Consider the following 14455-nt stretch of genomic DNA (forward strand, 5'->3'; position numbering starts at 1 on the left):
ATGGCCGGCTCTTCGTCTTACAGCGCTATCCCAGTAAGCACTCTTAGTTTCCCAAAGAACACAGTTCAATCTGTTTCTTAATACAAATGGTATTCCGTATGCGGCTCGAGTGCTACCAGTTTGACTCTTCCCACGATTTCTGCTGCTTGTTTTCTTGATCTGCAGGGCCATCAAAGTGAAATAAGCAAGGAATATGATGACGGAGACACTGGAGCAGCTAGAACTCAGGTTTGCGCTAATTGCCCTACCTGAAGAGATGCTTTTGGTATTTTCACATGCTAAATATTGGTGTCTGGACCACTGGAATGCTGATAATAGGGAAAGTACTAGGGCTGTAGGGCATCATCTGCTGGCTTCTCGGAAATGGATGCCTCTTTAGGTTCAATGGGATGCTTACAATTGAAGATTACTACGTGTACCTCTTCCCGGTATGAATGTCTAGATGACTTTTATTTCCATCTGTTTTCCAAATACCTGAAGTTACGTACAAAATTATGCTCACCTCAACTAATTTGATGCCTTCTGAATGCAGAGGTACCATCCAACAAGAATTATCATTCTCACCTATCAGCCCTTTGTTCTCGCCACAACCGCCATATTCACTTATCATGAGGCAAATGCCAACACTCAGGTGCGCAACTTTGCAGGATACATGCTATTCTTATTGAGCACATTCGGAGTGATCATTGTAAGCACTGACAATTAAAACCTACCGGCACAGACATAATATGAACCGCAAACCCCTAATACCAAACTTCACTAATTTTTGTTGCCTGTGGTAGCTGGATGTTTTGTCGTCAGGAAGCGGTGGAATTGCACCATTCATTAGTCACTACAAGAGAACTAGCTTGTAGAGGTGACTTCTTTGTATAGTAGAGACATTTTTTTCTTGTCCCTAGGCGACCATAGAGTTATTTTATAAAATGCCACATAAATGCCTTCCCACACATCGACTCTATGAATTTAGTGTCACTTTGTTAATCATCTCTATATAATTAGTGGCAGTTTTTATAAAGACGTTACATGGTGCCTCAATAAACATAGATGCATTTTATAGATACAATTACATTATATCTCAACAAATGTATAGGCATTTTATAGTAACGTGTTATCATGTCTGTAGAGAATTAGATGCATTCTACAACCAGGTGGACACATATCATGTAGGGACGTTGTTTAACGCCTCTAGAAACATAGCGACATTGTTGGAGGTATTAATTAACACCATTAAAAATGTAGTGGCATTTTGTAGACATTATCAATATAGCAATTATTGTCTGATAATGATAATGTTTTGCATCTCTAAAAATGATTAATTTATGTATATATATATAAAACAAATTCAGTAAGATTGTGCTTCATAACAAGCATACAAAGCAATCACTAAATAAAAAATGGATTGAAGGAACGAATTAGGTCCGTTTGAATAATCTCCTAAGATATCTCGATGAACAAATTGATATCCTAAACATATAAATTTCTAGAACAACTCTAATATGCATGCTTCTTCATTGCTCCTTAAATCTTTAGTGAAGTGCGCTATTGAACAATCTTCTTCATTGCTCCTTTGAAGTGCACCTTTTGGTTTTAGGTTTCACTCTCTTAATCTGCAAATGAACAATATTTTTCATCATGTAAACAATAACGAAAATCTTTAGATGCCAACAAATAAAAGGTGGTAAATGGACTCACATGTGTGTGTGGCCAAGCAACACACATTCCTACAACATCCTCTGCAGTTTTAATATCTCCATATGGTCGAGGTAACCTTTCATCTTCAACATTGTTAAGGCACTAAATAGCAACACAGAAATATCCATCCCCAAGCACAGCTCCTCCAATCTCATCGGTGCTATCTCTTGATATTAAATTACCAATAGCAACAACTTGTTAGATATTGACGCTTAAACAGAGGTCGCTCATGTCCCCCATTTATTTTAATTAATTTCCATCCAAGAATTGTTAGCATGGATACAAACCTTATTCGATTATTTTGCCAACAAAAACTTAAGACCAGGACAACATCAACTAGTGTTTTAATCCAGGACTCGGAATTTCAGAGGATTGGGCAAATCATTCAAACCTTTGGGTCCTCGCTCAGAAATGGCCCACGGAGGCAAGGGACGACACCAGAAGCGGATGGCACTCGCTTCTGAATGGTGGCGGTGCGCCCTTAGCAGCACCTCACGTCTGACCGGCGGTAGCACGCTCTTAGTAGTGCCTTGAGTAAGACCAGTGTCCTTAGCAGCACCTCGCTTCTGACTGGCGGCGGTGGGCCCTTAGCAAAGCCTAGCGTCCAATCAGCGGCGGCGTGCCCTTCACAGCGCCTCGAGGTTTTCTGTTACGATTGTTGTTGGGGCAGTGCTCCCTCCGTGTTTGAAGAAAGGAGATGGAAGATGGAGATGGAAGATGGAGAAACTAGGGACCCGTTAAATATATTTAACTTGTTCTATGAACAACAATGTTTTGTAGGTGGGTTGGCATGTGGTCTATTGCTGAAGCGATAGGTCTCCGTTTCGAGCCCTACCAGGTAGATTTTTTTTATCTAATTTTATCACGAGTCATTTATCTTATCTATTTATCATATAATACGTGGAACAGGTACTACGAATCAGAAATCATATTGAAGCAGGTAAAAAAGCATCAAAACTCACAGAACCATAAATATGGTTATATATGTAATGGTGATTTGAAAAATATATTTATAATTGCCTAACATCAAAAACAATCTAATCCTGAGTATGATATATATGATTAGAAACATTGCGGCACTTTGATAAATGCCTTAAGGAAATGCCACTGGGCTGCAAGCTGATGAGTCTGAGAGGCATCTTTGAGACTGCCTCTACTATAATGTCAGTACTAGGCAATTTTGTTGTAGTGGGTGTATGTATCATTGCCGCTGCTTTTGGCATAGCAGACAGTCATGTTCAAGGGGAGATGACTGGTGATCTATCCCTAATATGCCCGGAATTCGTCCAGGTGCCATTTTATAACATCATTATGACAACAACAATTTACTAGAAACTGTTTGTCAGAATTGTTTAACATAAAACTTACTGCACTATTTGGTATGTTTGGATTTGATTTTTAGTCCTTCTTTGCCGACTTGGCTGGCTGCATCAGGTGCAATAACCTCGGTGTTTAGGTTCCTCACAAAAGCGGGTTTTGAGAATTCTAGAGGTTGAGATGGCCTTCTGAAAGGAGCTAGTACGTGCAACAATCAGAGGTGCATTTACCTCATGATTTATGAACTTGCCATTACTGATCCATACAAGTGAACTACTTGACTGATGGCTGTGTTGTTATCTTCAATCCCATGCTTCTTTGAGCAGCTATGGGTGTGTTTGGTTGCTCGTGTAACCCTGGTCTGGCTTGTATGAGTGAGTCAGACTCACTTGAGCTAGGTTGAGCGCATGTAAGACCACATTTTTGGGTAACCCGTATGTATATAGCACGGCTACACAAAGAAGTTATTCGGTTGCCTGTATGAGTCAAAAAGTTTGAGATGCAAACCAGTTTGTTTGGTTACCTGTATGCACATGTGTTGTGGTAACCTCTTGATTTATGTGGTAAGAATACCACCACCACTTCTCAGTGTTACCAAGTTCCAAATAAAACAAATTACATTATGTTTTGTAGCAATAATAAAGATGAATATGGCTTGAACAAATAGGATTTGCACTCTAGTTTCTATTCACATCAATAAAAACACTTGATCATATCACAGTGAAAATAAACAAACAAGACACACGCCACTTGACCATCACATGTTAAAATGAGCAAGCTGTCATATGTAGTTAAAAGAATCAAAACATACCAAGTAAACAATGATGCAAGTAGGAGACACATGATATAAAACATCGAGCTATAATTTAACTGATTAATCCATAATGTTATGATCACAACAAACTATATGCAGCCTGAGATTGGAGGGGCACACAAACCACCAAACAAGTAGGAGTGATACATAAAGCACCTCACAATGCACTGGCATAATCTAGACTAAGCAAACTAGAGAGTTCTTTGTTAAATTGCACAAAATATGATCAAACACCTTCTAGTTAACCTGCTTCACTATCACCTACTACGTCACTGAACAAGATATAATCAGACACCTTCCGGTTAACCTACTTCACTATCACCTCCCACATCACTGTACAAAATATGATGAGACGGCAAGAGAGTAACCTCATTACCTAAAATATAGATAACAAACAAGAGAAGCCTCACTAGTTATAGTAGTGGTTGGCCAGGAAGGTCCTGAGCCACAACACATGGTGAGCCTCACTTATACCCACAAATGCAGTACCTTGAGCTTTGTTGTCAACCACATGAGAAAATACAACAATTAACGCCTCTCCAGTGAACCCAGACATATACATAACATCACCATAGAGCTCAGGATGCACCTCTTCTATTTTGGTTTCACGAATGGCACTAGCAACATTATTCACAATATCTATCATGTTGGTCAAGACAATATTGTCCTCCTCACAGAGCATGGCTCTCTTTCTCTTGTTACCAACTCCAGACACACTAGTAGTATCCTGAGTCTTGGGTGTCTCCCCAAATACTTTGGCAAAAATTATCTATAACCTTAGGAGTTCTTTCCTCAGCAAACATGTTAGCTTTCATGGAGCTTTCAAAAAAGTCAGATGGGAAACCCAAAGCCTCATTGGAACCCATGACAAACTTTCCAGTTACCGTTCCACTCCTAAAGATAGTCATCATCTGCTGATAGTTCTCAATTGGCTTGTTTGGATAGTCAGCATCCTTAGGATGTGCCTAACATGCATTAAATTGGGACAAATCAGTAGTGAAAGTATTACCATGGGGCAAGACAACAAAGAAAGAATGAAAAACAACTAAATGTCAATAACATAATATGCAGCACACACCTTGACATGACCCTTGTAATGCTCTTGCTCAAGCACTATCATGCAGTTGTCCTCATCCCAGTTAGCTCCACTCAATTCTCTAAGCTTAGAGACCTTGATCCACCTCTATCTCCACTTGTGTAGGTGGTTGTACACATGTATTCCAGTCACTTCATTGCCAGTGAAATCTTGAAGATCCTTGGCAACCTTGTTCAGGTGCACCTCTTTGAACCCTTTAACGGTTCTAACTATAGATGAGATAAGCTGGCACATGTGACGAAGCACAAAGCCTGAACTAACATTATTCCATTGCATTGCACCCCTCACACGCTGGCTAGACGCTCCGTAAGTTTCCTTGGGACCCACCTCAACCTCAACCATCTCATTAGCCATCCCTAATCCCAACAGCCAAACCTTTGTTAAAAATGTATCAAACAACAAGATATAGAAGGACAAAAAGCAGCAGGAATTATAGATAAGATCATCATCATTGCATATGTACTGATCTCAGTAAAAAATTATCAAACAGTTGGATATAGAAGGATAGAAACTATCAGGAATAGTGCATACCACCATCATCATTGCATATGTCCAAGCCTCAGTTAAAAAAATTATCAAACAACAAGATATGGAAGAATAGAAAGTAGTAGGAATAGTGCATATAACCATCATCATTACATATGTCCAATGCCTTAATTAAAAAAGATCGAATAGTAGGAATATTACATCATTACATTTGTCCAATAATTTAGTTATTAAATCAATCAAACATGGATACTAGTTCAACAAAGTATCATAGCTATTACAACACAGAAAACCTTAATATTCTATACATGAGAGTGCCCCCTATAGCCCCACATCTGATGAGCTCATTCATCTTTTTTTTTTTGAGACAATGTTGTGTTGTCATCCACGGGAACTCCATGGCCATAGGAGGAAGTGTTATTGGGCACCCAATCTGCCTTAGGAGGGAACACCTCATCTTGACCAGGGAAGTATCCAGTTATGCAAAATGCAACATGCAAGAACTACTTTGACCTGTATCTTGAATGGATGAAATGTTTTGCTGTCCAAGATGCGGAAATGGTTCTTTAATGCCCCAAAAGCCCTCTTGACGGACACATGTAGACTAGAATGTCTCAAGTTGAATAACTCTCTAGCATTAGTTGGGTAATTCCTTCCACCATACTCTCTTAGATGATATCTAGTAGCTCGGTAAGGAGGAAGGAATCCTGGGCGACATGCATATCCAGCATCAACTAGATAGAATTTCCCTAAAAAATTTATATACATGCACTCGTATATTTGTGTTTATTCAATGACATAATTTTTATTGGCTATGATAGGATTTTATTTACCTGGTGGAACCCTTAACGCATCATGCCGCTTTAATGCATCAACAAGAATGAGAGCATCATATGCTGAACCCTCCTAACTAGCTAAGACATATATGAATCTCAGATCAAAATCAACTGCAGCTAGCACATTTTGAATAGGATAGTACTTCCTACTCCTAAAGGTTGTAGTCACCTCCTTAGGTACTCTAGCAAGTACATGAGTGTCATCAATCACACCCACATAATCCTACATGATTTCCAGCAATTGTCATTACATGATAAGTAGCCATGCATGCATCATGAAGTTATCAAATTATATGATAATTTTTTACCTTAAAATATGGATACCATATTGTACTGTTTCTGATCTTTATTGGATTCTCATTAGATGGGGGCCTTATAATCTCATCTCTAAGCTCACCAATAGCATACATAACCTCCTTGAAGTATCGACTCACTGTCTCTATAGACCTTCTAAATGATTGGTGAATAACTCTAAACCTTTGGTTATGGCCAACCATATGTAAGAACATTGATACTTATTCTTCTACACTGTTGTGAATGCTATCTCGCAACAAATTCATTTCCCTAAGTAAGTTGCATAGGTGAAAAAAGGGAGCTCTTCTCATGAGAAGCATGTCTACACATTCTACATCATTGCAGTTGTATATTTTATCTAGGTTGGCTTCACATACTTGGTCTCTCACGGACATTGGGGCATAGGTACTTACATGTCGAGATTGGTGTCCCATTCTAAGTCTATTCACAAAGAATGCATAGAGAACAATGACAAGAGCTGCTGCTTTGATAATACACATACGTCTTGTATTTTTCAACACCATCTAGACAAATTAAATAGAAAATATAGACGTGCTTAGATTCATATTTACATATCATGAACATATGCTCAGATCAATGAAAAAATGTATCACTGGCATGGACATATGCTCAGATTCAAAAAAAAAAGAGTCATCAACATGATATATACTCACATTAACAAATAAGCATCATCGACTTAGACATATGCTCAGATTTGTAAATAAGCATCATCAACATGGAAATATGCTCATATAAATAATTATACATCATCAGCATGGATAAACACTCAAAATTTATTATCATTTAAGTTAAAAAAATCAAGGTTATTCGCATCATGACAAGTAATGGCATTTCAAAAAAAATATCACCAAAATGGATCCATCATAGCGAGAGGAGGGAGGGGGAAAGAAGAGGAGGAACACATTCCTGTTTACCTCCACACAACCATAGCAAGGAGTCGAAAGGGAATACCACAAACTTGCACACAACGGAGAGAAGGTATGATGAGGGAGGCAAATCTGCACAAAATAATTTCAAGAACGAACATTCATTTATGCAAAAGGGGAAAGAAACATGTAAAAATCGAAATCCATCTTATAATCTATTACCTTTTTACCTTGGAACACAGTAAAAATACAAAGTAATAGACCAACACCCTACACAGTGAAAATACAAAAGGGAGAGAGAGCCATGGCAGTAGATCTAGGAAAAATACCACAAAATAGCACAAGATTTGCCATCACCATCAAGAAATCGGAAGATAAATGGATGGATACGGGGATGACTTGCCTCTTCTCCCTATGCAAGGCAAGCTGAGGCCTTTGCACACTCCTGCACAGCAAAGAGAGAGAGAGAAAGAAATAAGAGGCAGGGAGTGAGCCAGTCTTTGTAGAAGAGTAGACCAGGGAGAGCAAAGGAGGAGCAGAGCAAGAAGGGATTTACCTCTCTGGTGGCAACAAGAAGAGAATATTGAGGGGGTGGTGAGCGGTGAGGAATTAATACTGGGATGGTGGTTTGAAGAAGGCAGTGACCCTAAAAAACTCCCACACTTGCGCGCTTTGCACATGAAGAGCTAGCAAGGTCAATTTTTCGCTTCAATCGCTTTGATCCACCCCCTCGGTTTTTGAATAAGTAGGAGGAATTCGTAGATCCTCCAAACATAGAGCGCGTAGGGCTTTGAAACCAGATACCAAAACCTGTCCTTAATGGGGTGGTACTGACTTTCATACAGGTGCTGCATGGCTGTTGTCAGCTCGTGTCGTCAGATGTTTGGGCGAATTAACAACTTGTGGGGCCCTATCTATTCAATCTCTTGTTGGTCAAAGAGGCCATGTGGATTGGCCTTAGACAAGAAATTCTGTAAGTAATAGACTAGGGATAGCCATCAGAAAAGGGTAAGCCTGTCTCAATCAGTACTTTTATTTTTTGGAAAGCCTGGTTTTTTTTATATGAAACTTAGGCAAGAAGACAAAAAAAAAAATCTCCTTTTATTATATAAAGGATGAGATCAATTCGAAAGCGCTTTTTTATTATTCTAGCAGATGGAAAATGAGCGTGCGATGGCCTGGCCTTGAACCGAGAGAGCTTGGCTTGTTGGAAATGGCTGATTTCCTTGTTTCTGCTCATGCAGTCTGCCAGACCCTTTTTGCATGAGGCGAGCCAAACTCAAGAGGTTTTACATGCAACCAAACAACACCAACTTGCATACCATGGGCCAGGCTGAGGCAAATGTTGCCATCCAAACACCCCCTATATGTTCTACTTTATGCTTTTGTATTTCAAAGTTGCAAATTGCAAAATTCTACTATTCAAAAGCTTCCTCTGAGGGGTCTCTGACAATCACTGTTGACCTTGCTACTGGCGGAATGAAAAGTCACTCATTGAATCTATTCATACGCACTTGAGTGACAGAAACCTTGTTTCAGTTGAAAAACAATCTCGTAATGCTGAATTTATGATGAATTAGTTTACGTTGAAGAAGGTCCTACTCATGTTGAACAATTAAGCAAGAGGCAGTTGCTACATAAGAATATGGATTATGCTCTGGACTTGTTCCTAATCTATATCCAGGGCTGGCTCTATAGCTTGGAAGGCCCTAGGGTAGCCTTGACACCATGGGCCCTTAAGGCTACACACATACACTTTTTAAACCATTCCTCCTCTAATAATGACAAAAAATGAACATTGATAACATAAACAAATTAATAAGATTAAGAATTAACTTCAACCAACTTAGTTATTATCATTGATGAACAATATTACAATACAAATTCTAAAAGAATAGCATAATGGAAGTAATATGGTAATATGATTACCATGAATAAGAACCAAACTCCAACACCACTTCACAAAAGAAGAGACCACAAACATCCATTGATTCTCACATGCAAACCAAACTTGCCTCATAAAAAGAAACTCCTTTGGGCATTTCTTAATACAAAATCATTAAGGACATTATCAAAATCAATATTGTCTAAGGTATTCTTCTCAGGACAACACATAGCCAAACAATTCAATCTTTCATGTGACATAGCTGGCCTCAAATAGTTTTTCAATAATTTTAACTTTGAGAAACTTCTTTCAGTTGGTGCTACAGTCACATGTACAGTTAAGAGTAAAACGATAGGCAACTGAAACATTTGGATAGCAATATGCAGCTGAAACGAACTTGAGAATCTCATGGGCTAACATCAAAGCATATGCAGTGTCACTTGCATCACTTTCAATCCAGAAAAAAAAAATCATTTAACCCAACATCGGACAAGTTATCACGAGAAAAATTGTGTACAAAATTGGTGCAACATTTTCGTAGATCATTATCATCCAAAGATTTCAACTTTTTTGAGTTGAACAAGAAACCAAACACATTTTCAAATGTCTTCAGTTGCTCAAATCGACTAGTCAATGAAACAATTGCAACATCAATCATTACTAGGAAATAATTAACTCTGAAGGATTTGATACTTGATTGTCTTTCTTCATTTTGGTTGTTTTCTTCGTCAAAATATTTTTTTCTAGTTGCATGACATCTTGTTGGAAAGTTTGGCTCTATATCCATGTCAGATGCAATAGCTTTTGCAATATCTATACTAGAAGTGAAGCCTTCATTTCTGTAGCTCTTAAAATATGAGACGGCAACTTCAATTTTCTTGAGAGCCGCATCCATGCACACAATCTTATATTGCAATTTCTTACTAACCATATTTATAGAAATAAAATTTCATGCCAAATAACCATACCAACTAAAAATTCAAAATTTTCAAGTACAATGACCAAAGATTTAGCATCACTCATTGCTTTTAAGTCATCAGTAAAAGATCTCTCTAGTTCTAACAAAGCTGACCTTATTTTAGTGCTCTCTAGCATCTTCATTGTCACCACTTTCTACATTTAAATTATGATTAGGTTGATGCTCTTGTTCTTCAGTGCTACAATCATGTAACTCCTCAGGATTATCATCAGGAACAATATTACTTGAAAGAAACTTATGAATAGCACCATTTTGCGATTCAATAAATTGATCTTCTCGTTTCCTTTTCTTCCTTTTCGCAGCTCCAGACAAATGCTTGTTAGACAACATTCCTTTAGTAAAATAAGATGAATTCAAGAAAACAACAAGAACACCTAAAATTAGAAAGGGAAAAAGGTAGATAAACCAAGGGCCCAAGGAAATTACTTATACAAAATTAAATCTCCACTTACCTTAAGTCCTTGACTTGGTTCTTAGATCATCTTACGAATTGCAATTGTTGTGTGAGGGGCAAGAGAGTTGAACTGAACCCTAACCAACGGACAATCATAGAAGAACTTAAAAGGTTTGTGGAGTAAATCAATTGCGATCCGTTGGGCGTGAGGAGATTGAAGACCTAATTCTAATTGCAGAAATTTGTGGGAAGGTGGAAGGAGGATCATCACTGGGAATTAGGAAAACTGCAATGAGCGAACAACCGACAGTGTGTCAAGAAAAAGAATCAGGTAGAACCATAAAAGCAATGTGAGGATAGCTAGATAGGTGGCTTCCATTGGCTTGGGCTTGGGCTTGTAGCAAACATGTTAGGTTGTTACTGTTGGGGATCATCTCCCGTCACCCCTACCGCGAAGTCTACTGGAGATGCTGCGTGATGGCCATTGTGCTTTTGTTATAGGGAGTTCATCTGTCAGCGGTGAAGATCGTGGAGCAACGTTGGTCAAAGGGTGTAGGCGCGCTCGCATCTTCGAGTTCATGTACCGGCGAAGACGAAGGCTCACGACCTTCGACTAACGGGCGAAGCCCGGGTTCGCAGTCCGCATCGTTCGGAGCAGGCGAAGACGCGAGCTAACCTTCACCGGGGGGCGAAGGTTGTCCGACGTGCGTCCAGGCGAAGGAGGCTTCCGCGCCCTTCGGAGGGATGAACCACCTCGGCATAATGGCCCCGACTACGGTCGCCCTGGGTACTGCTGTAATTATGCGATCATGCTCATTTGTACCATAATGTCCCCAGATATTCTGGGAATGTAGCAGGTAAGGAGGTAAGATGTGTAAACGGCACTTGTGGTCGCTGGGTACGGGCTATAAATAGAGCCACAGTGTAATTGGAAGGGGTATTGAAAAACTGTTCCACCTCCAGTACGTGTCACTCTGAGGGCCCTTCGATATCTCCGTATCCAAAGGCTCACCTTGTCTGGAAACTCGATCCCAACAGTTACCATGTTGAGCTGGGCAAGAAACATTGGGCTGACTGATTGAATGATTGAATACCTATACAATATACATACATAGGTTTGGGCCCCCTACCTGGGCTGGGCCCTAGGCCAATGCCCTTATTGCCATAGCTTAGAGTTGGGCCTGTATATATCCTGACACTGTCAATTTTTCCAGGGTTTTTGGTTGAAGACATTGGATCACACAACTTGGGTTCTTGGTAATAACCTACTTTAATCTATCCAGTTGACTATATTCACCTGCTGGTCACTGCTAAATTGTGTATGACCTTTCTAAATGATCGTTACTTCATCGTTTGGCAATTCAGGTGCGTGCTTGTCTTGATCGCGAGCTTTAATGTGTCGGATCTGATTGGAAGATGCCTGCCTCTGATTGAACAAATCAAGCTAACATCCAGGAAGGGGGTACTAATCGCATTCATCTCAAGGTTCCTACTCATACCTGCGTTCTACTACACTACAAAGTACGGTGACCATGGATGGATGATCATGTTAACATCGTTTCTTGGGTTGAGCAACGGGCATCTCACTGTCTATGTCCTCACCGGGCGCCCAAAGGGTACAAGGTTGGTGTATGAACATTTTGAGCCACCATGGTTGTTTTAAGTAGGATTTGCTCAACCAATGTGCATGCCTATTTTTTTTACTACAGGCATCAGAATAGAATGCTTTGGGGAACTTGTTGGTGCATATTTGTTGGAAGCGGTTCCTATGACGTAACACCATCCCTTGTCATTGACACGTGGGGTCCACTGAGAGTTGGCTCACATGTCTGTGACCACGTCACTATGATGTTATGTTAGAGGATCTCATTCCATATTTGTTAGCGCTATTTCTGGCTAGATGTGGCTCATAGGCAAAGGGTTGTTGGTGATCAAAGTATTCATTTTTTTCACGGTGTGTCCATTTAGTTGGGCAGATCATGTAGATACTTATTTCGTTTTGGTGTTGTTAGCAAATTGAGCTTATGATATCTCATCACAAATCAATGTAAATGATCTGATTGGCTAAGTATACCGGTTATCGCACTATTGAACTACTTAATTTCTTGACAAGTATATTGAACAGGGAGAAACTGTAGAATGTATAAACCCGCCATAAAATGTAACTCCAATTTATACCCCCTACAGCTCTCCTCTTCTTTGTAATTTTTTCATTAACTATAGTGTAAAAATATACTTAAAAGTATTCAAAAATCTCATCGAAACAAAGAATTGGAAATTTTAGTCACTATCATGTGGACACATATTTTAGTGGCTTCTTAACTTTTTACATTATGTTAACAATTGACAAACATTAGCAGAACAAGTAATGGCAGTGGCATTTTACATATGGAGGGGTCACTTATGGTGTAAATGCTGAAAAATAGGGGTTTTTTTACAGGAATGCTGAAAAATAGTTTGAATTGTGGTCTCAAAACCTGAGTGACACATGAAAATATTCCAGGCCGATATTGGACTCTGATCATGTCCTCAACAAGAAGAAACAGACCACCGCGGTGGACTTGTGATAGGCCCTCCTCCATTTTCTATGATAGAAGAGCCCATTTGCGGCCCAGTTCAATTCCGATCCACTAGCTCCAAGAAAAGAAAAAAAATGCTCCGCTTCCATCTCTCGTGCTGGAGAGATCTTACCTAACTGCACGTCGTGACGTCTATGCTGGCGTATGTTTCGATGTGTGGCCATTCCTCGTTACGCGCTGCTCAGGGGCGCTACCTTTCCCACCTATCTCTCCTCTCCTGCAGTTGCCCCCTCACGCGTCCACGCCGCATCTAATCTTGATTCCTGAACGCGTTCTGTTGCTTGTTGGGTTGATGGGCTATTTCCTGACCTCAACAATTCGTTCCCTTGTATTTGATTGTGTCTAGCACCATAAAAAATCTGGCCATGGGTTCACTCCATGGCACCTATATTCTCCCGCTGCTGATCTGGCTGCCGGTGGCATCCAAAATCGCCCAGATCCAATGGTATTTTAAGTGGCAACAAGTTTTTTTTTTATAATTGTATATAATCTGTTGAAGCTAAATTTCACACACATTTTTCAGTCTGAAGAAAACCCTGCATTTTTCAGCGTTTGAGCACCAAGACTATGGATTGCTCCGGCGGCAGCGTTTTAGTCCTCCTCGGAATGCTTGGGCCTGGAAGTAACCAGTTAGTTGGTCAGAGCACAGACGCAAGGAGGGACTTTTTTATTTTTATATTTTAAAAATAAAAAATTACAAAACTAGACAGATGTTTAAAAAATTATACAAATAGGCTACTGTCGTCCGTTGGAAGGATGGCAATAAGGTGTCGCAAAAAATAAAGATGTCGCTTTTACAACAGACAATAGGTTAGAAAATAAAAAAACACTGCATTCTATTGCTCTCAAAATTCAAAACTAGTTGCTGTCGTCTCACGGTTATTGATCATCCCTGCATTCTACTATACCGCAAAGCACGGTGATCAGGGCTGGATGATCATATTAAGTTCGTTTCTTGGTTTGAGCAACGGATACCTCACCGTCTGTGTCCTCACTGAGACACCCAAAGGGTACAAGGTCAGTGTATGAATGCTTTGAACCAGCAAAGTATATTTGATCGAGATAAAGTAAATGATTGTACATGCAGGGACCAGAACAAAATGCTTTGGGCAACTTGCTTGTGCTTTCCCTCTTGGGAGACATTCTGTGGGGCCGTTCTCGACTGGGTGTGGCTCACAAGCAAAGGGTGGTGCTAA

At 39.8% G+C, this 14455-nt stretch overlaps 1 pseudogene; it reads left to right on the plus strand.

The window, feature by feature from the left end:
- Positions 1-14455, plus strand: LOC133892094 (equilibrative nucleotide transporter 3-like; annotated as a pseudogene).

The sequence above is a fragment of the Phragmites australis genome, chromosome 15 (genome assembly GCF_958298935.1).
Source record: "Phragmites australis chromosome 15, lpPhrAust1.1, whole genome shotgun sequence".
Lineage (NCBI taxonomy): Eukaryota > Viridiplantae > Streptophyta > Magnoliopsida > Poales > Poaceae > Phragmites > Phragmites australis.